Genomic DNA, 25,732 nt, shown 5'->3' with positions numbered 1-25,732 from the left:
TAAGTGTAGAAACACTCCAAGTGGTTTAATAACTCAATTTAGTTAGGCTTCAAACTTCAACAAGTCATTTTGTTATTGACATAATCTCCAAGCATCCCCTTCTGACGTGAACGCTCAATGCTTAATGAGGCGAGGTCCAGTTACTTGGTGAATGATTTCAAGAGAATGCAACAAAATTATTGATGATTTTTTATTATCATTATTTTATTTTATTTTATTTTTATATTTATTTTTTTTATCAAAAGCTATCCATTCATTAGGTTCATCAACTCAAACCAACCATTTACAAAATGCCAAAAAGGTCGGGGTACATGCAACTTTTTAACGGGGAATTGAAGCTCAACTTTCTAATTGGTGTCATAGGTATTACCTTTCCATTAGGAGTTCACTTTTTTGATTTAATTTTGTCATTCTTTGTTGAATCTTATGTCATTCATTTAGTTTGGTCGAACTATGAGTTAAATTCTAATTTGTTAAATTCTAATAATTTCACAGGCCATACTTTGAATGTATTTAACATTTCTGAAATGAATTCCGGGAGCGACTCATATAATGCACATCTAGAATCAGCAGCAAGTAGCAATTCAGTGACATTCATCAGACGAACAGAGGACCACCGATGAGGCGAAGCAGAGTTTGGAAATGGTTGTTCTGTGATTGGTTGATTCGGCACACTTATGAATCGATGCCATTTCAGACCACGATGAAGGCAAATGTGTAGAACCCACGACGTGTTTGAATAAATGACCAAATGGGACGAATGAAGGAGCACTGGAAGAAAAGATGGTCGGGTGGTTCCGGCATATCAGAGCAGAGTTTACACAGGTTAGGTGATCTTCTGAGTCACTGCTTTCCTATCAAGATATGCATAATTGCCTATATAGATAACATAGTCTTAAGAACTTGACATCAAAGTCCTAAATTTTGGCATAATTCTATAATTTTATGATTCAGTTGTTTTCTTGGGGCTATCTTATTACATCAACGGGTTATTTCTATTAGTTCCTTAGGTTTTAACACTATATTTATATATTTTTTTTTCTCCTACCAGTATTTATATACGTATGGCACTAAGTAAATAGCAATACTAATGATATTGAGAGTTCGTAATCTACATGCTACTGGCCTAATTACTTATCAAAAGCGAATATGCAGCTGCTCTAACATTAGGTTATTCTACATGCTATGTGTTTCATCAAGTAGCTTTTTTTCAACTAATAACATATTGTGGTGTAAGGTGATAACGTACTATGTGCATTTCTATATACACTACAAGAAAAACAGTTTTTTACCACGGTGAAAAATACTTTCTACCACGGTTTTAAACCACAATGAAAACGGTCGTGGTAATAAGTAGAACCATGGTAGAAAGAAAACTTTCGACCACGGTTTAGAACCGTGGTAGAAAGTGTTATATAATTTTTTTTTTTAAATAGTATATAGACCCTATGAGGCCCCTTTTTTTTTTTCCCCCCCTACTATAGCCTAGCAAGGACCCCAGAAGCAAACCCTAAATAAATAAAAATAACATCATAACTAAAATAACTTACAACTGATGAATAACATCATATATATATATATATATATATATATATATATATAACCAATTCCAAATCATGGTTTAATACAAAAATTAACCATATACAAATTTTAAAGAAGTACATGATTCACACCTTACATCTTTACTTAACCAAAATAAAACAAAAATTCTTCTATCTTCTTGCTCTATAAAGTCTCTTTTCCATATATGCAACTTCTTTATAAGCCATACAAAAAATATAGCGGTAACAAAAAAAGTAACGGCAAACGCAATCCCACAATCCTAACTTTGATCTGCAACGATGTAATAGTTGAAGTAAAAGAATGTAAAGTAAGTTGTAAAGTTGCCGAAATTAAACCAAGCAAAGTAAGCATTATAATAAAGGTACATTGAAAGCTACTAGGAATTGGCTTAGGTATTCTCCTTATGAAGCACCTTGGAGTTCCACTCATCACCAACTGCCTAAGAGTAACTGACTGATAAGTGTACATCAACATTCCTGGTTTCAGAATTTTCAATGTGATTTCAACTGATTAGTTATTGGTGATTTGAACTTTTTAATAATACAAAATGAATTGGCAGGACTGAATTTAGTTGCGGCCCAAATAGGCGATCATGCCAAGATTTCAACTGCCACTGGCCAAATTTTTTTATTTTGTTTTATTGATGCAGATAGAAATGATAGGAAGACTCAATTAGAAGCTTGCAGATTCATTTACAGCACCCCCATATTCCAAAACAAATAGCTTATTAACCATAAACATTTGTATTTATTGAAATAGTACTCTTTTATCAAATCCAACCGTACAAGCAACCAGACAATCAAAAGCCAAAAGCAAATTTTGACATGGTGAAAAAACATATTGAAAGCAATAAAAAAGAAAAAGAAAAAAGAAAAGGCACTTTAATCATCAGACCATATATATCTCAATATACACTCTTAGCAGCATTAGTTGTAGGCATCAGGATTTGCCAAGAAGTAGGCTTCAACAGCCTTGAACATTCCCAAGGCCTTTTCTTTGCCACCCTTGATTTGGTCCCATGGAGGTTCATTTTCAATTTTGTTCCAATACAATCACATATTCATCCGACTTCAAGTTTGTGATTTTCATGTATTACAAAATATGAAGAGGCATCTAGCCTTAATCTTTTTTTAGGATCCGTATCATATTTTCTATGTGATACTGTTGGATTTGTGTCAAGACTGTCAAGTATGGACTTGTCTTTATTACCTGCACAGAGGAAGCAGTGTCTATGTTTGTTTTTCTATTTTCTGTTCCTTCCCTTGTCATGTTACTGAACTGTGCATTCCATTAAGGCTGTTGGCGTTCTTTCACATTTATTTCTCATGTATTTGCCGTGGATATAGGCCATACAATTCTTTCTACTGCAGTAACTTCTACATAATAAGTCTTTTACACCTCAGGGCAGTCTGATTCAAGGAGTAATGTACTAGAGTATGGTAGGTCATCACACTAGCTATCCCTACCCTATATAGTATGTGACTGGTTATAGCATGTGTCCATTTATTTTGTGCACATTTTACAAATTAATTAATTCCTCATCTTGAAGGATCTCAATTATATTTTTAGCATATAGGTATAGAGCATTTATGCTGTAAATCTATACCCATTGAGGTTCCAATGGGTCAAAATTTTATATGTTGAACCAGTTAAAATTAGACAAGTACACCGCAAAAAGCAGGATTATCAATTGTGACATTATCACGCAGTCCTAGCATCAATTTGCAGAAAGTTTCAACTATATAATCATAGATATTTACCACTCTCCTTTCTGCTTAAAATATTTTGTTAGATGCGCTACATTGACGTGGGTTCCACTGATGGAGATAAATGAGTAGAATACAAGCATAAACAAGTATATGACAAACAATTAAGAATACCAAACAAAAGAACATGGTTTATATTTGGAATGTCAGTACAGAGTATTTTAATCATTTTAATTAAGAGATGTCAATTACTAAGTTATACTTGACATCACAGAATCGAAAAGAAATGATTATCAATGAGAAGAGAGAGAGAGAGAAAAAAAAAAAAAGTGGTCTTAGTGGTTAATGAGGTGGTATTCCATGGATTAAGGGAAAAAGGAGAAGACAAGCATGGAAGTAGGTATAGCTGCCATTAACATTTTAGTATATATAATGGACTTATCACTTAAAAACACAATAACTAACAAAGAGCATTATTCAAGGGAGTGACATGCAATGCTTGAGGTAACTGATTGAAGCTGTTCTGGGGTTTTTATCTACTGCTAGAAGCTAGCTTTAAGGGCACACTGGAATCAATGACTTCAGTGATCCATACTTTCCAATAGTTGGAACCAAGTGGAGCAGAACCTATGAGAGAATCTGGATCCGCTGAATCAATCTCACCCTTGGCGACAACTGATTTTGTCCCATGAAATTACAATAACTCACAACACTTGCCGACCAAATCTTCAGAAGGTGAGACTTGACGTGAAGCAATGGGAGAGGACTAGTTGTTAGCATTTTGTCCAAAGCACAATAATGCAAAAAAAAAAAAAAAAAAAAAAAAAAAAAAAAAAAAAAAAAAAGGGTAAATAATGCTTCTCATGTATAATTAGTGTTATAATTAGAGAGACATCGTATCAAATTTATAGAGATTTATTACCAAAGTTGATTGAAGTAGTTGCATCATTTGATCTTGCCTTTCCTCGTCTTTGGAATTTCTCTTTCATTTCTTGATATTGTTGTTTCAATTCATCAATAGTCCTATCATATTTTTGAGAAGAACCATTTCAGAGATTCAGTGTTGTCATTGTTACCCCAAACCCAAGCCCTCTCACACTTCCTCCACGTTCAGGACCTATTACAGCGGTGAGTGCATCATCACCATATCCTGAACTTTGAGTTGTCTTGGTATACTATTGCATTTTTTTCTGAAAAAATAATATTTGTAAAGTATAAAATGCATATAAAAATAATCTGCTACTTAAACTAAAAGGGAAATATATCTTACCACGGTCTCCTCCACCGTTTCATTTATATATGTTCTATCCTTTCTAGTATGGCCTTCAATCCACACGTCCACTCTTGAAATTGCATGTGGTGTGTTTGAATTTTTTTTTCTACATAAGAACATAAATATGGAAAAAACAAAAATACTTAATCAATGTAATTGCCATCTCTCTTTAGCATAGTTTTGAGCATTTTATCAAGTTTAAACAATGATGAAAAAAAGCATTAAAAGTTTCGACATTACCAACTTTAATTCAATCTCAGGTATTTCCACACCATCATTTTCTAAACTTGCACTCTGATTCTCTCCAAAATAAAATACAGAAGCTCTGCCAAAGAGTTTCATTATTTATTTGTATAAAGTTTTAGTGTTTATTTATTTATATAAAAAAAATATTTATTAATTGATATAAAAAAAGTTTATATCTATACTATTATTAAATGTACAAAGAGTTTCAGTATTTATTTATTTATAAATAAAAATATTTATTAATTGATATGAAAAGAGTTTTTATATATAAAAAAACTCTATAAAACTCTAAAATCTATCTGATAAAATTTAAATTAACATATTTATCTATTTATTATCATCAATTTTTTTAATAAAATAAGATCTAATTAGACAAGAATTATTAATATAAACAATATTTATTAATTGACATATAAAATAAAATAATTTTTCTAAAACTCTACCAAAAATTAGCTTTTATTATGAGTTTCTTAATAAAATTAAATCTAATTAGACAAGGATATATTTAAAGAAAAAAAAATAATTTCTATAAAACTCTATTAGAAATTACTTATTTTGTTTTTAATAAAATTCTATTACACTAGACAAAGATATATTTGAAGAGTTTCTATAAAACTCTAACACAAATTACCTATTTATTATGAGTGTTTTTTTTAATAAAAAGGAAATCTAATTAGACAACTATTATTAATATAAAAAATTATTTGTTAATTGATATAAAAAAAAAAAAGGTTTAAAAAGAGTTTTTATAAAACTTTAACACAAATTACCTATTTATCTATTTATAATAAGTTTTTTAAGACAAAAAATCTAATTAGATAAGAATTATTAATATAAAAAATATTTATTAATTGATATAAAAAGAATTTTTAAAAGAGTTTCTATTAAACTCTAACACAAATTATCTATTTATTTATTTATTATAATTTTTTTAATAAAAGAAAATCTAATTAGACAAGAATTATTAATACAAAAAATATTTTTTAATTGATATAAAAAATAAAATAAATTTTCTAAAACTCCAACACAAATTACCTTTTATTATGAGCTTTCTTAATAAAAGGTAATTTAATTAGACAAGAATTATTAATATATAAAAATATTTACTAATTCATATAAAAATAGTTTTTAAAATATTTTCTACAAAACTCTAACACGTATTACCTATTTATCTATTTATTATGAGTTTTTTCATAAAAGAAAATATAATTAAACAAGAATATATTTAAAGAAAATAAAAATTAGTTAACTCCAAAATCTACTTAATAAAATTAAATTAACCTATTTATATATTTATTATTATGAATTTTTTAATAGAAGAAAATCTAATTAGACAAGAAATATTAATATAAAAATATTTTTTAATTGATATATAAAATAAAATAATTTTTTTAAAATTTACCACAAATTAGCTTCTTTTTTTTATGAGTTTCTTAACAAAATAAAATCTAATTAGACAAGGATATATTTAAAGAAAATAAAATAATTTTTATAAAATTCTATCACAAATTACTTATTTTTTCTAAAACTCTTCCACAAATTTGCTTTTATTATGAGTTTTTAATAAAAGAAAATATAATTAGACAAATATTATTAATATAAAAAATTATTTATTAATTGATATAAAAAGAGGTTTTCAAATAATTTTTATAAAACTCTAACACAAATTACCTATTTATTTATTTATTTTGAGTTTTTTAATAAAAGGAAATCTAATTAGACAAGAATTATTAATATAAAAAATATTTATTACTTTATATAAAAAGAGTTTTATAGTGTTTATGTTAAACTCTAATACAAATTACCTATTTATTTATTTATTATAAAATATTTATTAATTGATATAAAAAAAATTTTATTAAAATAGTTTCTATAAAACTCTAAAAATTACTTAATAAAATCAATCACAATAAAATATTTATTATTTGTTGTAAACAGAATAATTATTTTTTTGTGGATAATTATTATAATATAACAAGTCCAGCCCAGTTATGATTATTTTATTATTATGAGATGACACATGTTATCATCTTATTAATTCAAGAAGCCTATAAATGGAGGCATACGGGGAAGAAGGAAGGGGTACAAAATTGAGAATTCTAGAAATCTAAAATTCTAGAGAGAAATTCAGAGGGGCATATTTTTATATATACTATTATTAAATGTGTAAAGAGTTTAGTATTTCAGTATTTATTTATTTATGAAAAAAAAATTCTATAAAACTCTAAAATCTACCTAATAAAATTCAAATTAACCTATTTATTTATTTATTATTATAAAATTTTTAATAAAAGAAAATCTAATTAGTCAATAATTATTAATATAAAAAATATTTATTAATTGTTATATAAAATAAAATATTTTTTTTCCAAAATTCTACCACAAATTAGCCTTTATAATGAGTTTCTTAATAAAATTAAATCTAATTAGACAAGGATATATTTAAGAAAATAAAATAATTTATATAAAACTCTATCACAAATTATCACTTTTATTTTCAATAAAACTCTATCACATTAGATAAAGATATATTTAAAGAATTTCTATAATCTACTAACACAAATTACCTATTAATCTATTTATTATGATTTTTTTAATAAAAGAATATCTAATTCGATAATTATTATTAATATAAAAAATTATTTATTAATTGATATAAAAAGAGTTTTAAAAGAGTTTTTATAAAACTCTAACACAAATTACCTATTTATCTATTTATTACGAGTTTTTTTTAATAAAAGGAACTCTAATTAGACAAGAATTATTAATATAAAAAATATTTATTAATTGATATAAAAAGAGTTTCTATTAAACTTTAATACAAATTACCTGTTTATTTATTTATTATGAGTTTTTTTTTAATAAAAGAACATCTAATTAGACAATAATTATTAATTAAAAGAACATCTAATTAGACAATAATTATTAATATAAAAATATTTTTTAATTGATATAAAAAATTACGATTTTTTTAATAAAAGGTAATCTAATTAGGCAAAAATTATTAATATATAAAAATATTTATTAATTAATATAAAAAATGTTTTTAAAAGATTTTCTATAAAACTCTAACACATATTACCTATTTATCTATTTATTATGACTTTTTTTAATAAAAAATATATATAATTAGACAATGATATATATATATATATATGCAAAGAAAATAAATAATTTGTATAAAATTTTACCATAAATTACCTATTTTATTTTCAATGAAATTCTATCACATTAGATAAGGATATATTTAAAGAGACCTATAAAACTCTAACACAAGTTAACTAAATTGTACCACAAATTAACTATTTTATTTTATTTTAAACTTTATCACATTTAACCTTATTTATCTATTTTTTTATGAGTTTATTAATAAACGGAAATCTAATTAGATAAGGATATATTTAAAGAAAATAAAATAATTTCTATAAAACTTTATCACAAATTACCTATTTTATTTTCTTTAAAACTTTATCACATTATAGAAGGATATATTTAAATAAAATATATAATAATACATATACATAAAATATAAAAGTGTAAAGAATTTCAGCATTTTAATATTTATTTTTTAATATAAAAATATTTTTTAATTAATACATAATGAGAACTCTATCACATATAACCCTGTATCTATCTATTTATCATGAGTTTTTTAATAAAAGAAAATCTAATTTTACAAGGATATATTTAAATAAAATAAAATAATTTTTATAAAACTCAACCACAAATTATCTATTTTATTTTCTTTAAAACTCTATCACATTATAAAAGGATATATTTAAGGAAAATAAAAAATAACCTAGGGTCTTCCAAACAATCACAAACTCCATATAATAAATTTTTATATCAATTTAAATCTAATGAATGATTAGTATAATTGAATTTCTATTTCAAAATTTAATTAAAAATTAATATAATTGAATTTCTATTGTAAATTTAAAATTATAATAAATTTTAAATTTTTTAATAAAATTCAAATTACAAATTACCTATTAAAATTGAAAACTATAGTATTATATATATATATATATATATATATATATATATATAATTTATTAAATATTACCTAATAAAATTTAAATTACAAATTACCTAATAAAATTCAAATTACCTAAAAGAATTTATTACTATGCAAAACTCAAATATTTCAGTATTAAAATAAAAAATAAATTATTAATTAACAAAAAAATAAAATATAAATATTTTAGTATTAATATAAAAACCTAAAAGAATTTATTACTTTACAAAAACTCAAACTCTACCACCAATTTCAAAATATTTCAGTATTTATTTATTAATATAAAAAAATATTTATTAATTAATATAAAGGGAGTTACAAAAATTGCTATTTTTTGTAAGGTTTATTATTACAAGCTTCAAATCAACAATTAGAAAAAAAAATAATATGAAAACAAAAATTATAGAAGTTACAAAACATTCACCACGTGCATCGCATGTACCTTTTCCGTGTATATATATATATATATATATATATGAAGTTCAATTTGAACATTGTGCATATTGTTTATTTTACTTGTTTATATAATGTGGCATATAATCATTTGATGAGAGAGATTGTTAGAACCCCTAGAATGAAAGGATGCTTCAGTTCTTCAATGGCCTCATGTGAGGCCTGTTTGACCTTTAAGTTCCAAGCAACCGTTGGGAGGGACCGGAGGGTCGAAGGACCAGTCTTTCTTGGTATCAATTTTTTTCCCCTGAATTTTCCTTCGTTTGTGTGAGTAATTAGTGTTTGTTCTTTTTACCTTTTCTTTTTTGAGAATATCTCAACTTCTTGGACTCTTGGATGATTTACAAATTTTGTATGAACAGACCAAGTGTATCATTTAAGTTCAAGCCTTATCTTTGGCGAGTCTCGAACCGAAGGCCTAACGGGAGTATCCCCAAAGGCCTTACTGGTTGAGCTAGCTCAGGTGGACATAACTTTTTATCTTTAATTATAATTAATTCATCATTTCTTCTTTATAATAATAATAATAAATTAATTAATTAATTAAAAAAAAACACACAAAAATGGAAGATGTATTAATATTATTTACACAATTTTTTTTTTTTTTTTTCTTGAAACCAATGGTATTACATGCCTAATAACCATAGGAAAGAATTACCAAAAGGTTTTTTCTTATGCAATTGTAGTTGAAAATTGCTGCTGCTAAATGATTTCTGAGTTAGACAATGTGTAGGGAATCATGTCGCAAAATATTGATCCACTTTCAACGATAATGCTTTAAAATCTGATGCTCTGAAGTCGTCTTCTCATATTGTTGTGTAGATATGTAAACGTTGTCCGCTCCATATCAGTCTTGACCTTCTCAGAATATACCAAGAGTTTAAGACTTGTGTTGCATCAGATAAACTTATCCAAAACGTGAGTAACTTGCTTGGATGTTCATAAGACCACACGTGTCAGTGTGTACCGACTCCAATTGTCCTTTATGTCTATGTCATCTGGCTGATTAAGCCCTTAGAGTTTTTTATCCTTCAAACAGGGTTCACAAGTTTGGTTTAGGCTCCTCTGCCTCACTAGGTAATTAACCTTCTTTGACTAATCTTTGAATCTCATTTTGAATGATTACAACCCAAAAATAGACACTAAAAATATAATGAGTCAGGAATAACAATTTTTCTCTTAACATTCAATTTAGAAGATGCAACATTAGTTTCTACATCCTGCAAATCTTAAGAGTTTGTGATTATAATATATTAACCATCTTTCAATGCACCAGAAGCAATCGCATATCTATTCAATTTTATAAAACCAGTTTTACAAAATAACAACACAATTTTTATAAACCACAAGTGAAACAAGAATTAGATAGCGTCTAACTTCTGTGCATAAAGATAGCGTCTAATTTCAGATGTAATACTCCCACTGACTTAGCTACAACCTTGACATCAGGTCAAGTACAAATATATTTCATATCATCGAGGCTTCTGGATTCTTAAAATCCTTGCAACGAATTGCAAAAATGTTTAGTGGCTCCAGAATCTATCCATCAGGAATTAATAGATACAACCACATAACATGGTTCAATGATTAAATATATATATTTCCTATGCCACGTCATTGCTTAGACAGTTTGTCCTTTAGTGTCTTCGTTACCAGCAAAAGAAACAATTTAATTTGCCCTCAACATACACTGCCTTATTCCCTTTAACCTTTTGGATACCCATGTTTTGTGCTAGCCTAGTCCTATTATCATCCTTCTTCTTTGTTTTGCCCGTCCACTTGGGCCTAGAAGAAGATAGTATAGACTAGGTTAGATTGATAGGAACGCTCATACTCTTGATTATCCCTTCATCTGTTACCAATTCTATAAGAATATTAGCGAGTGTGAACTCAAACTAATTCTTTATTTAGTTCACTCTAACAGAGTCGAACGAGTTTGGTAACAAGGCAATAATCATGTCAATTTGAAACTTACCACCCAAATCAGCCCTATTGATCTCCAGCTAATTTTTAAATAATAAACAATCATTTTCAAAATACAATTTCATACTGGAGTTCCTTAAGCTATCTTGATGATGTTCAAGTCTAACATAGTACGTAGGCATACGCCCTATCTAATCTCACTAAAACATCTCATTAAGTATCTTAAAGTAAAGGAATTAGGTATAGGAGTATTAAATACATTTTGTACCCTTACGTTGTGAATAAAATATCTAAGTTCCTTTTCCAGTCATTATAAATGAGGTCCACATACATTGAATATGTTAGCAAGCAGATAAAATGGATTAGATATAATTAATCTGAATATAAATGCATTCATACAATATGCAAGGTGAATTATTAATACTGTCATGCATATTTAAAATAAAAATGAGTTTGTTAACCACATAATATAATAAATCTCAATCGAATAAGAGATCATTATTATTATTGGTAAACAACCCCTTTTAATTAATGCGGGTCCCTCAACTCTGTAGCATAATAAATCAACCAATCAATATGTCAATAATTTATCCTGTTGGAGGAGTTCATTATTACTATTGTTGAGATTCATTTGCTATTAGGCGAGCACTCTATTAAAATAGTATGTGGGTGATCGGTTGATCAACTATACATCAACCTTCGCAATAGCACGAATCATTGTAAAATAGGGCTATTGGTCGGGTAAGTCGAACCACTGGGACTGCGCTAGTCTTAAGACAACCTAAGTATCTAGAGTCATTTTAGAATGATAAGGTGTAATAAGGAGTTGTTGATTGGTTTGTCACTAAGCTAGTAATTAAAGTGTGCATAAAACAAGGATGCTAGTAAATGAGAGTTAGAGATGATAAAAGGTGAAACTAGGGAAGTGAATCCACCTACGCCCTAAATACATGCTAAATCAAGACTAAATTGGGGATAAACACTATATAAGTAATGATTAAGAATTATGTAGCAACACATAGTTGCTTCATAACCAATAAAAAGTTCATGAGATTAAAACAAGAATGGTCTATCAAAAGACAACACATTTGGACTACCTAGACTAGGGTGTAGTATCAAATACATTAACTTAAGCAAAAGACCATCAAGCATTCAATCAAATGATGAAGCACATGAAGGTAAGAATCAAGCATAGTCCATCAAAGGAGGTACCTAAGCAATGGAATATCAAGTTTCAAAATCAACATGCCTTGAAAACCATTCATAGTTAATATCTTCATTGTCATTATGAAAATAAAAGTAATAAGACTAATGTAAGAATCATCAAGACAAGCTAAAGAACTCACATCAATCATTTAAACATGAATATTCATTACAAGAAGTAATAAGCTCTTAAACTATGAAAAGACCAAAGTTTATACATTATAATCCCCAAAATAGAACCTAATCTAGAACATGAACAAAAGGGGAGGCTTCATCACCTCCCTAGATGGAGTTTAGTTACCCATGAGTGAGCTAGAAAAAGGAAGAAGCATGGATGGACAAGCCATTTTCGAGCTCCCTTCTTTAGGCTTCAAGAACACCTTTCTTACTCTCTTCTCTCTCCTCTAATCTCGTAGAATGAAGGATAATCATTTTGTGTGGTCCTCCCTCTCTCTTATCAAGCTCAAGTCAAGGCTCTCTCTCCTCCAAGGAACACCTCCAACCACTTCATAAAGAGGGAAGATGGCATTGAGGAAACCAATATGCAAGTGGCTGAAATTGAACCATTTCCATGTGCAATCTGCCAGAATTTCGAGCACTCGAAGGGTGGTCTCGAGCACTCTAAATTAGTGTAATGAGCAACATGCAATTCTTGCCCATCTCTGACCCACTGTGGAAGAATGACCATAACTTTGTGCTCCGAACTCCGAATGATGATCTGTTTAAAGATTTGGAGAGCTGATTCAGAGCTTTAAAAACTTTATGTTTTGATGAAGACCCAATTCTCAAGTCTGGTTGGTCGAAAATGGGGAGAAAGGCAGTACTTCAGTGCTGCCAGGCAGTTCTGCGCACCTCTGTTAAGAAGATGATAACTCTCTGCTCCGAACTCCGAATTACGAACCGCTTGAAGATTTGGAAAGCTGATTCAGAGCTCTAAATCTTTCATGTAGTGATGGAAGTCCAGTTCTTGAGTTTGCTAGGTCAAAAATGGCGACAAAAGTCAGGTTCTACTGCTGCCAGAATTTCAGAATTGGCACCCTTTTTGTTCAAAATTCCACAAGGCATCATTTTTGCTTCCTTTTTGCAATTTAACCTGAAAATGTACAAAAACATGCAAATGGAGATAATCTATATAAAATAATCAATTAATGGACTTTGTTAATGTAATTTAGGGCGCTTGAATATACAGTATTCGGCGCTTATCAGTGGGTCCCTTAACCACTGCATGAAAAATCGGATAACCAATATGCCAATAACTTATTCGGTTGGCGAAATTCATTATCGCTATTGGCGGGCAAATCCCATCATTTCCATATCTCTTAAGACAATGCCTTGTTTATCATATGAAATGATTCCCAATTTTGGTTAGCCTTTCTAAAATCACTTAGTGTAGACCATTCCGTTGGGAAGTTAACACTATTGATTTTAGATTGAGTGTATAACGTTATTAATGCTCTAACGAAAAATAAAACATTAAATATATTGTCATTATAATCTAGACTCTTTAAATCATGCGTAAGGCCTTATTTTTAAAGATCTAATTGCAATGAACATTTAATATTTTTATTTTCATGAGACAATCATTCTTGTAATATTAAGACTCTTCAAATCATGCGTGGGGTCTTATTTTTGAAGATCTAATTAAAATGGTTTTAATAACGAAGGCTATGGGGTAATGTATAAAAATCCCCGCTCCCACTCAATTTTTAATCATTAATAATTAGGGTTTTGAATTTATTCATTTACATGATATAATGCATACAAAACGCCTTGATTTTAATCCAATTAAATTTAGAAAATATTTGGACTTTAAATGATTCACTAATATTTAATTTGAGTCACAAAAAATAATTTACAAAAATAATTTTTCGTTTCCCAATAAGTGCCCTCTAATTAATTAGTAATCAAATGTAATTAATTTTCATAATTTAATTTATATAAATCAACTCATTTAATTAAATATCATGGATCCAATGCATGAATAATAATAATTAGCAATTAATTATTTCATGCATCACATACAACAATAAATGACAGATAAAGCAAATAAAATGGCCAATGGATTTAGCTTTTAACATTTAACTGCTCTAAGTATTGCGCGAGGGCCAATGGAATCAGCTTTTAACATTCAGAACTAAATAATTATTAAGTGCTATCTTTATTGCACCCCATTAAACTCCCACTATCTTTAAATAATGGAGAATAAATTTAAAATCCACTTTGGGGCAATAATTCACTCTTTAATTAATGAATACGACACAAAATAATTATCAAAAGAAGCCTAGAGTTCCACCATATGGTCATGTGCACCAACAGAAGACAAAAACTTGTCCCAGGAACGTTCACGCGCGCTCCAATGAGTTCCACGCGCTCCCCATGCGCCAAAATACTCCTGCACGCGCTTGTACGCGCCAGGAGAGAGTGGCAGTGCGTGGTACGCGCTGCCACGCGCCATGTGGGGCTGAAACTTGCAGGCGCGTGGTCCACACTTGCCTGGTTTAAGGATAGTTGTTTGGCACTGTACTTCACGCACCAGATTTGATGGATCAGCTTTTTTGGCTGGCGCGTGGTCCTCACGCGCTAGCTTGTTGGCTCAGCTTGGAGCGCCCTCTAGACACGTTCACTCTGAATCTTTTTCTCCTCTAATCTTAGATCCAAGGTTGGCTGGTGCAGGTACATGATAAGAATGTGTACCGCGCCACACCTGATTACTAGACATCTTCCGGCCAATTCCTAGCCGCTGGCAACTCTCTGGTCGCCGGAAAAACGTCGAAAATTCCAGAAAATATTTAAAAAATTCCAGAAAATATAAATTAAGCCCAAAAAATTTCAGAAAAATTTCGAAAAATTTTGGAAAAATTCCAGAAAATTCCTGAAGCCTAATTTAACCCTCTTGGACCTTCTTAAAGCTTCATAGTATCCTTTGATGAAGATTACATGGCTTTAAAAATATTTATAATTTGAAATACAATGAAAAGAATTAAATTACATCATTGAACTTTCAAACGGCTAAATCAAAACCTTAATTACATTCATCCAAAGATAAAATTACATTCAATAAACCTATAAGCTTCATCCATGGCCCAAACACACATCATCATCCATTCACAATTATACATACATCATCATGTATCAATATATTAAATCATACATCAATATATATATATATAATTTGGATCCATGATGATGATTTTCATAAAAACATGATCTCTAGTAATGAATCAAACCATGCTCTGATACCACTGTTGGGTAACGTGCTAGTTTTAAAAACTTTTCGAGGGATTTTAATTCATAGATTTTGATTCATTACATAGAGACAAGTTTTATATAAAAATAAAATATAATGTATCATTCAACTAATAGATTGAATACTTACATCAAAGGTCTGAGTAAACCTTTAATTATTTCCTCTTAAGTGAATGTTCTCACTTATTGTAGATCCCTTAGCAAGATGCTTTCTCCTTGGATCTCCATCTTCTTGGTAATTGTTTTGCCTTTAGGAATCACTCATAAGCCTCCATGAATGACCTTAGAAAATTAGGCTTGTGGGAGCCTCCATTAAATGAGAACATAAACCCTAATTTTCTAGAGAGAGAAAATAGATTCCTTTTTTTCTTCTTCCAAAAATCACACCTAAAAATATACATAGACCATGTATATTTATAGGCAACATAAAGATAAAGAAAAAGAAACAACAAATCCTTCTCAATCTCTAATTCACATGTCTCAAATCTAATATGATTCCAATATCAAGTTGGGCTATGAGTGAGAATCCTTTGGGCTTATTATTTTATTGGCTATAATGAATTAATAATTGGCCCAGTTCATGGACCCAATTCAATTAATTCATAAATTAATTTCTACTCCACTAAAAGAAATTAATTGAACTCCAATTAAATAATAAATAACCTCTAAGTCAATATTGCACTTTGACCCCTCTATGCATAATTAATTATCGGATAAATAAAGCCATCAATCCGACTACTTAATTAATATATTTATTTTGGTATCATTGATTATTTCTGGCTCGATCACAATAAAACATTTGTTTGACAAAAATAATAATTTAAATAAATAAATATATAATAAATCATTTTGTCTAAAAACACACAAAGGCCTTCGAATTTACTTTGTGATCAATCATAATCAATACAAAATAAATACAAGTAGCAATGATGCAAATATTGAAAATATAACCCTCTAACTATTAATTACATAACTACCCAAAGTGTCGGTCTAAGGATCCCGAAGTATCCGCTGAACAAATCAAAGTAATTATTAATTAATAAAAGAGTTTATATTTTTCTCATGCTTAAGAGTCAAATGCCATGACAGTGATAGGGAGCAATTGCATACGACGGCTCTTGCAATATATCTCAACCTAACGCGGATCCAGTTCAAATCTTAATTAATTATGAGTCCATCCATAATTACCGACTATGAACAATTTATGATTACTATTTATATTCATGTATTGATCGCCATCATATACATATATAAATATCTCTTGTAATCAAGTGGACACTATCAATTCTACAATGAATCGAAATATAATACATTGAATTCACCAATTATATAAAGCATAAATATTTCAGAAATATCAGGAACATATGTCACTATTATCCAGATAGGAATTTGCTATGCCAGGGCATATAAATCCCAACACCAACATAGGACAAGAACCCAAAAAGGCTAGCCACAAGACGGGATGGATCGAACTTGAACAATGAAAAAACAAAGAGATGTCGGCCTAGGCCCATCTCTTTAAAAATATTATAAGACCGTGCTCATACTGCCACATTATGTTTTATGTTCTATTATTAATTCAGATTACAGCTACACTTCTCTATTTCTTGGGGATTCTTTTTATTTTCATTCAGGTATGTTCTTGTTTGTTGTAATTGTGTCCAAAAATCTCTATTTTGGTGTTATGTTGATGATTATGTTCATTGGACATTTTGATTTAGACTTATATATATATATATATATCACCATGATCTCTAGGTAAGAGTGGAAGGATTCGTGGAAAAAGTTTCTGATCAGGAATCAGAACAATACTTCCACAGCCGTCCTCGAGGAAGAGCAATAGTTAGCAAGAAGGTTTTCTTTATTTTTTCTTTTTTCCTGTAAACATTTTTTTTCTAGCTTTTAATGTTCAATTTCTGCATCATACTAAGACCATTCTCTTGCTTATCTTCAGAGCACTATAATTCCTGGATGACATGTTCTCCACCAAGAATATAAAGAATTAGAAGAAAAATTCTCTGATGGGTCAGTATTTCTAATTTGTAGTTTTTGGATGACTCTGTGAATCAATCTTTGATAATTTGGTTATGCAAGTGTTCTGCTGAATGTGCTAGCTTTGTCAATTTCCTTAAAATATTGGTTTTTGGTTTATAAAGAATCGTCTCAGTAATTTACCAGAGAAAAGAAAGAAAGAATTTTGTCAGTTTATGTTACACAATTAACTTTTAAATCAAGTATTTAATCTAAAACAGCTTTGCAAGCTTTGTGTGCATTTATGTTGCCAGAATTACCATCTAAGTGGATAATTTCCTATGACCCTATGAATTAAGGTAGACTAGTATCATAATTTACATGTGCAAACTTCAATTACATTACATATATACCTTAGAGTCTAGACTAGTATGTCCCTCCATTTTTCCTTCCACAACTTAAGCTGGTTTACTACTGTTGCAAAGAAATTATTTTGGAAATTCAAGGCCATTCATGACCTATCTTAATTAAACCAACCCATAATATACTATTTTTCGCGCAAGTGTACAAAACAGATACTGAAACTCAGTATCTATTATCTAAGTATATATCTCATGCTTCCACTACAAACCATGCTCCAATGCTTTCCATTCTGCAGTATAGAACTTAGGATGATATTGGAATGTGCACAAAGACAAATTCTACAATAATATTCAAATCCTTTTTGAGTCATACATCACCGTTATCCATTAGTATAATATATATTGTGAGTTATAATATATATCAAACAAACTGTATTGCCCAGATTAATAATATTTACAGATAATGGAGGAATAGGTTATTAATATCATTATCTATTATACTTTGAAAAGAAAAAAATAAATAAATAAAAACAGGTTATGGTGTATACTATTATAATAAACTCATTCTGTAATAGGTAAAACTATAAGAACACGGAAAAGCTCTAATTATGGAATAGATAAGAGAACATTATACTTTGACCCTCAGGAATCTTTCTATTGGATCCGTACATACTATATGACCATGGAAAGATAAATCATGTGGAATGCTTTTTGTTAATCAATTTTCTTAAAAATTAAAAAGTGCATAAGACTGTATGACTTTATTAATATATGATGCTAATCATGGTTGGTCCTCCAGTTTATGCACTTACAAGTATTTTTTTATTTGTATATTTATGGTGCTCTTAGTAGAAGGGAAGTGTTTCCATGGCTGAGGGAGAATGGAATTCCCATAGAGACAACGAGCCAGTAATGCAAACATGGAGGCAGCACAGCTCTATATATATAACGGGTTGGCCTACATTCTATATATATATAGAATGTGAACAGAAATTGCTTGTAATGACCTTAATTTCTATTCCGTAGGCTACTTCTCTCTCGAGTGATATGTAAATGATTTCATATATCATATAAGTTTGCATAATTGATGAGCAACATTTACTTCATTACCAACCAGGCAACCATGTTGTTAATCACATTTCTATTAGTTATAAGGGTTTGAACTACCTATTTATGCAGTAAATGATTCAATCTATACTCATTTTATAACACCTGTATACAATAGGGAAAAAGAAAATTGTTATATATTGTTTTGTATCTTATTTAGAATCACATTCCACTTGGAACCACTCCTTATAGGTATTCACTTATTAAACTATGTCTCTTTTTTTTTTTAACTGCTCAATATTATTATGTAAAGTAATATTTGATTTCTCTTTTCATTATATGACATAAAAGAGGCTTAAAATTTTTTTTTTTTGATAAGTCATAAAAGAGGCTTAAAATTATAAGAGAATTTCATACTCACTTTAAATATTTTTGTCACAGGACTAAACCACAGATAGGACATGCATTTATGCATTAAAAACCATGGGAAGATTTCATCAAACCATAAATATCCCTGAGAACCTCTAATAGAAGTTTCCCTAGCTTGATAGTACTTAAACTCTCATAAAATGTGAAAACTACAACTAATAGCTAGGAAATACATTTCATGAAATAGGAAAATTACAACTAGTGCTACCACATGCCATAAGATTGACGACAATCTCTTATTGGAGTTTCTTACTAATCATTTTTGGAGTGATGTTGCGGATTAGGTCTGACGACGGCCGTTCCAATACGCCAAACTGAATGTAGTGAATGTGTGGTTCAAGAAAAGCCTTTTATGTCAAATTTAAATTTATAAAAACCACTACCAACACTACTACTAACGTAGCAAGAGTGAGTAGGGATCGTCCCAAGGGATTATACGTGTTGGAATTTCAACTTCGACTCTAGCGTACCAAATGATTGCAAAAGAGAATTGGGTTGGTTGATTACTTCTAGAAAAGAATTAATTAAAATGCAATAAGATAAAGAATAAGTAAGAAGGAAAGGTCTTGGGGTGTAGAGATCACCACCAAACAATACTATTCCAAACCATAATCAAGTGACTAATAAGGGAAATGAATGTGTTGCAACAATGTTGTGTGTATAAAAGACATTCAATTGGTAAGGGTGACTCAACAAGTGCAAATTGTCTCAATCAACATGTGTGAGGCCACAATACATCTATTGGTAGAGGAATATATTGTCTAGACATCATGTGAAGAGAACAAAATATCAAATCAAGTCATTGAACCTTTCATTAAGCTCATAGTCCAAGCAATCCATAAGGATGACTTAGTTAAACATGCATTATCTAAACATCATGTGAGAGGCCACAATTTATCTATTGGGAGAGGAATAAATTGTCTAAACACATGTGAAAGATACAACATATCATAACTAGTCATTAATCCTTCATTAAGCTCACAATCCACATACAACACAATATTAGAGGAATATGCCATTTGGACTCACAAGCATGGAACATCAAACATCAACAGTAGATTGTCCTCGCATCTAACATTATACTACCATTACACTAAATCTACACTACTAGCATGAAAATAAAGCTATCTAGACTAGGGGAGAGGCACAAGCCATCAAGAATAGGCATAAACCATCAAATTAACCAAAATAGCATTCATTAAGCATATCATCTTGATAATCTCTAGATCTATAGCATCAATACACATAGACATGCATCAAAAACACTAAATCTAGAGATAAGCACATGAATATCCTACTCTAGCATACATAGACATATGGGTAGAATAGAATAGTCAATTGGAAGCATTAAACCATACAAACCATGAAATAATCAAGATTTATATATACATGAATATCAAGATGTATCATACAACACTAATCCCTCAATAATACACAAGATTAGAGTATAGAAAGCATGCTTGGGGCTAACTCTAGCCCCAAGAGGATGTCTAGACACTCATGGTAGTGATGATCCAACCCTCAAGGGCTAACTCCATGGCTGCTCCTTGTTGGTGAAGATCTCCTCCAATGGTGCTCTAGCTTCCCTCCTTCCTCCTCTCCAAGAAGAGCCTCCAAGATGATTTTCAATGTGTGACAAGAGACTCTAGACTCCTCTCCAAAAAGTGTATCATATTCCTTATATAGGTAGGTCAAATACACCCTATGATGAGCTGTGGTCGTGCAAGGCATTTTCTCCAATGATTGGGTGAAGGACGGAATAAATGAGCTGGACTTTAACTTTTTCTCGCTGGAGGAAGTTCGATCGATCGAACCTTAACTTGGATCGATCGAAGATCGAACCTTAACTTGGATCGATCGAAGATGGGTTCGATCGATCGAACTGCATCTTAGATCGATCGAAGTGGTCTGACTCCTCCGGACAAGGACAAGGCTGAGATATTTCGAAGATATTTATGGGGAAAAGGACAAAAGTGGTTGATAGGCGTACAGCTATGGATAAGATCAATCATTTGAATAGGACAAAATAGGGTTCGATCGATCGAAGGTGATGTTGGATCGATCGAACTTGGAATTTCAGCAAAGGCCAAGGTTGGATCTATCGAGAAGTACTGTGATCGATCATAGATGTTCGATCGATCGAACTCTAAGTTGGATCGATCAAACTTTTCAGCTGCACAACTTTGATTCCTTTTTGCTCCTTTCTTTCTCCACTTTGTTCCCTCCTTTGGTTTATCTCAGGATTGCTTCAATTAAGCTCTTATTTGGCTGAGTTAGCTCAATTTTGGGATTAGTGCCTGAAAATATAAATAACACATAATAAGTCTAAAACGGCAAAGTAAGATAGATAAAGGTACTAGAATGCTTAAGCTTAACGGGTTTAAATGCGCACTTTTCAGTGCTCATCACACCCCCAAACTTAAATATTGCTAGTCCCTAGCAATGAACTAAGAAGTAAAGGAATGAAATGAACAACTAAACAAGTATAAACTGGAAAGCAAGTAAAATGATAGCGCCATTTTCGTAGGGAACACGATTGCATTTAGCATATGCAACAAGCCTTTTAAACCCCTAGGTTACCCCTAGTGGACGAGTAAAGTCTCGTGAGGGTTTCCAGAAATGGTACCCACAAACATTAAGCTCATTCTTTCAAAAGAGGCACCAATATTGCAAACAAGCATTGGGAGAAAACTACCTCAAGTATGCAATTTTTCAACCGTTTCTAAGTAATCTCCCAAAATTTCAATATCAAGCAAGCAAGCATGGTCGTCCACACATCAAGAAAATGATCATGAAAATCGAAACAAGTCTAGAATCCATGTGAGAGGTCCGGCATCAAGTGTGTTGCTATCTTAGCTAACTAGAGAAGTAATCACATCCTTACCCTCAAACTAGCACACAAATCTAGTACCGATCATCAAGATAAGAGAATGGACCTTTTATTAAAGCTTTATTGTTCTAGGTGCGCTTATTCTTTTCACTCTATTTTTTTTTATTTTTTTTATTGAGGATCAAAGATGGAAGTATTGTGCAATGTGTTGATCTCTTAAGCTTTCTAGAAGATTCATGTAGCGAGCTTTAGGTCAATGACTCCCAAACCAGATGGCTTTAGGGCATTAGGTGTTAAGACACCCCTACGGACTTACAAACTCAAATCAACTAGGCTACAAATCAAGACAACAACCATCTAATCATTTCCCACTTCTCACCTTTTCGGAGAATTCCTCACTTTTATTGCTTTTTGCAACTTCTTCTTCTTCTTTTTTTTTTTTTTTTTTTTTTCAATTCAATTATTAACCTAGAGTTTCGGCCCTCCACCTTTCGGCGCGAGAAGTTCACTGCTTAATGAGGCAAGAATCCCGGCTACTCAATGAAAAGGGGTTGTTATCCACCTTTATCAAGAATGAAAGCTTTCAATGCACTACTAGCCCAAATGGGATATAACCAATTCAATAATCAACAAAGCATGTACCCCACAAATGAATGCTAGTGTGCACCGGTGCTAGTGTAGAATCCTAGAATGAATCTTAAAACAATCACAGAATTAAGATGATGTGGACCACAAATGCAAGCAAGATATCAATCTTTTGAAAAATTTACTCCTAAATGGCATCCTCAAGGCATACAAGGAGTATTGGACTCTCAAGTCAAGCAATTTTTAAATTTTAAGCAATATAGTCCTCAAAAGATGAAAATCATAGCTAGAAATGGACCAAGTATAGAAATATCCCTCAAATACACAAGACATGCTCAAAATTTTGAATTTTAAGGTAACACTGAAACATACACCAATACCCCCAAACTTAAACTGCACATTGTCCTCAATGTGTGAATAGAACAAAGGAAGGAGTATACCAGTGCTTTAGACATGAATGATCGGGATAGAAGTATCCAAAGTGGGTGGCATGGCCCCCCCAAACTTGGGATAAACGATGATCCTGAAAAGTTTGCACTCGGATAAACTCATTAGATAACAAGATAGGATAATCAGTGCACAGTGGACATGCAAGTGTAAAATGGGATAAATAGAAAATAGAGAGAGAGGTGTAAGAGTGGTCCTGAAAAATTAGGCAGCACTCTCTCACTGAAGTCACTGTGGTGTACCTGATGGAGTCAAACATACAAATATGAGATACTAAGAGACATCCATAATCAAAAAGCAATGTATAGAGAATATAAAGTGCAGGTACATCAATAAAATAATAAAGCCGACAGACCGTCCGCAAAGTATAATACAGTAACAGTGACAGTATAGTATAGATCCAGAATAAAAGAAATGAAAGCATAGAACAACTGGAGGTGAAGTCTCAGGAAGCCTGATCGTGAAGATCTGCAGTGGCTGGAGGTGCAGGTGCAGGGAGTCGGCTGGAGAGATCGGCAAAGCAAGCCATGACATCCGCCCTAAAAGAGGTGAACTCAGCTCGATGGGCAGTGATGTCGGCTCGCATGGCTGCTACGTCCTCCTCCAGTGTCTGCAAGCGTGCTCCGAAACCGGGAGTGGGAACTGGAGACTCAGGCAGAGATGCCTCTAAAGAAGACTCCCGAACTCGCTCCTGAGCAGCGGCTCGATCACTGGTATCATCGGCATCAGCATCATCTGCAGCATCGGCATACTCCTCCGCAAGTCGCTCCAGGTCAATGTCCATGCGATCGGTAGCCGGACCGACTGGTGCTTCGTCCGCTGCGATATCTGCTGCTGCTGGAGGTGCCGGCTATGCCTGGGCTGCCTCCTCCTCCTCTAGTTCAGCTGTTGCCTCTACAGCTGGCTCCTGAAGACTCCGAATAAGAGCATTGTAGCTCTTATTCCAGTCGCTCCTCCTATAGAAGGTGGACCGTGCAAGGGGCTCCTCATCTGGGGGCACTCTGTAGCGCTGGTCAAGAAGGATCTGCGTGATAAGGTGTCCGAAAGGCAGGACCTTGGACCGCTTAGGGTCCTTCCTGGAAATGAAAAAATCATACAGCAACCTCATCACGCTCCAGATGAGGACTGGGATAGATACCCAGCAGCCCGTGTAAAAAGCGTAAAAAGCTGTCAAGTAGTCATGACGCCTCTGGATCTTGTGGCCCGCCATGTAAATGTTCTGGAAAAGAACTGTGTCAATGAACCAGAGGTCGTCAGGAAAGAAGGTCCTGGTGGCGAATGTCTGACCACCGGCATGATGGCCTGTCAAGGAGACAGCCATGTCAGGAAAATGAAGGCCTATGCAGCCTCGGGTATGTCTCTGCAAGCTCAGGTGGACACCGGTGTGGGCACCGGGAAGCACGGGCCAGAGTGTCAACTGTGATGACAATCTCGTGGCCGTCCAGTGTAGTGATCATCTCTGCGGTAGATCGTGGTGAGGGCCGGAGATGCTGAAAGAATAGCCGCACCAGTCGCGGGTATACAAGGCCGGTGACTAGGGCAAAGATGGCTGAGAGGCCCCACTGCATGATATCCTGATAGCCAGACCGGGTCAGGATAGACTCGGAGAAGTACTCAGTATCGAAGTATGACTCCTAAGCCACGGTCATAGCTGCATATCTCGGCAGCAACTGGTCACGGCGCTGAGCCGGTAGAGGTGGCTGCGGTGATGGCATGGCGGCTGCATCTGCCTGATGGAGCACAGGAGAAGGTGATGGTGTGACGGCTGGAGGAGCCTGGGATGTAGATGGCATGTGGTCAGCTCCCTCCTCAGCCTCGTGGGATGGGGACTGAGGGGGAGTAGCCTGTGCGGGCTCCGCCTGAGCATGAGATAGCTCTGCAACCATCTCTATCCTGGGCCGTATATGTCTGCGGGGTCGCTGTGGCCCCGAAGATCTCCTGGCTGTACTCTTGTACCGCGGAGGCATGATCTACAAAAAGACAAGAAAATTTCAATATAAGTCAGTGCCAGATATATAAGAATTTAAGTGCATAATAGAAACATGTATGTCAAATAAGATAGACAAAAGACGGATGACATGAATCTATGATGATGATGAAATGTGAATCATGCTTAGCAATGTAGGTATGAAATGCATCCAATGTGGAATATCACAGGCATTGTGAATATAAAGATAGCATGAAGACAACATGAGATGAATGGAGTGTGTATGTATGATCTGCGAAAGTTCGATCGATCGAACTTTAAGTTCGATCGATCACCGAAAATTTTCGATCGATCGAAGTGAAAAATGTTCAAAAGTTGGATCGATCGAAGTGAATTGGATCAATCCAACACTTGGATCGATCGAAGCATGAAAATGCACAAGATTGGATCGATCGAAGATAGTGAAATGAAGTTCACTACTTCGATCGATCGAAGCACAAGTT

The 25,732-nt window shown here is 32.1% G+C and overlaps 1 long non-coding RNA gene across 1 annotated transcript; it reads left to right on the top strand.

The window, feature by feature from the left end:
• LOC132295138 (uncharacterized) lies at nt 1-1,433 on the top strand. Its single transcript, XR_009478333.1, has 2 exons — nt 1-363; nt 496-1,433. It is a non-coding gene; the product is annotated as an uncharacterized LOC132295138 (long non-coding RNA).
• Nucleotides 1,434-25,732: the final 24,299 nt, after the last annotated feature.

Source organism: Cornus florida, unplaced genomic scaffold (genome assembly GCF_030987335.1).
Source record: "Cornus florida cultivar Cherokee Brave unplaced genomic scaffold, ASM3098733v1 CherokeeBrave_3.0.0_Hap2_Chr02, whole genome shotgun sequence".
Classification (NCBI taxonomy): domain Eukaryota; kingdom Viridiplantae; phylum Streptophyta; class Magnoliopsida; order Cornales; family Cornaceae; genus Cornus; species Cornus florida.
Note: the sequence above shows the minus strand (reverse complement) of the source record. Positions and strands in the feature narration are given on the sequence as shown.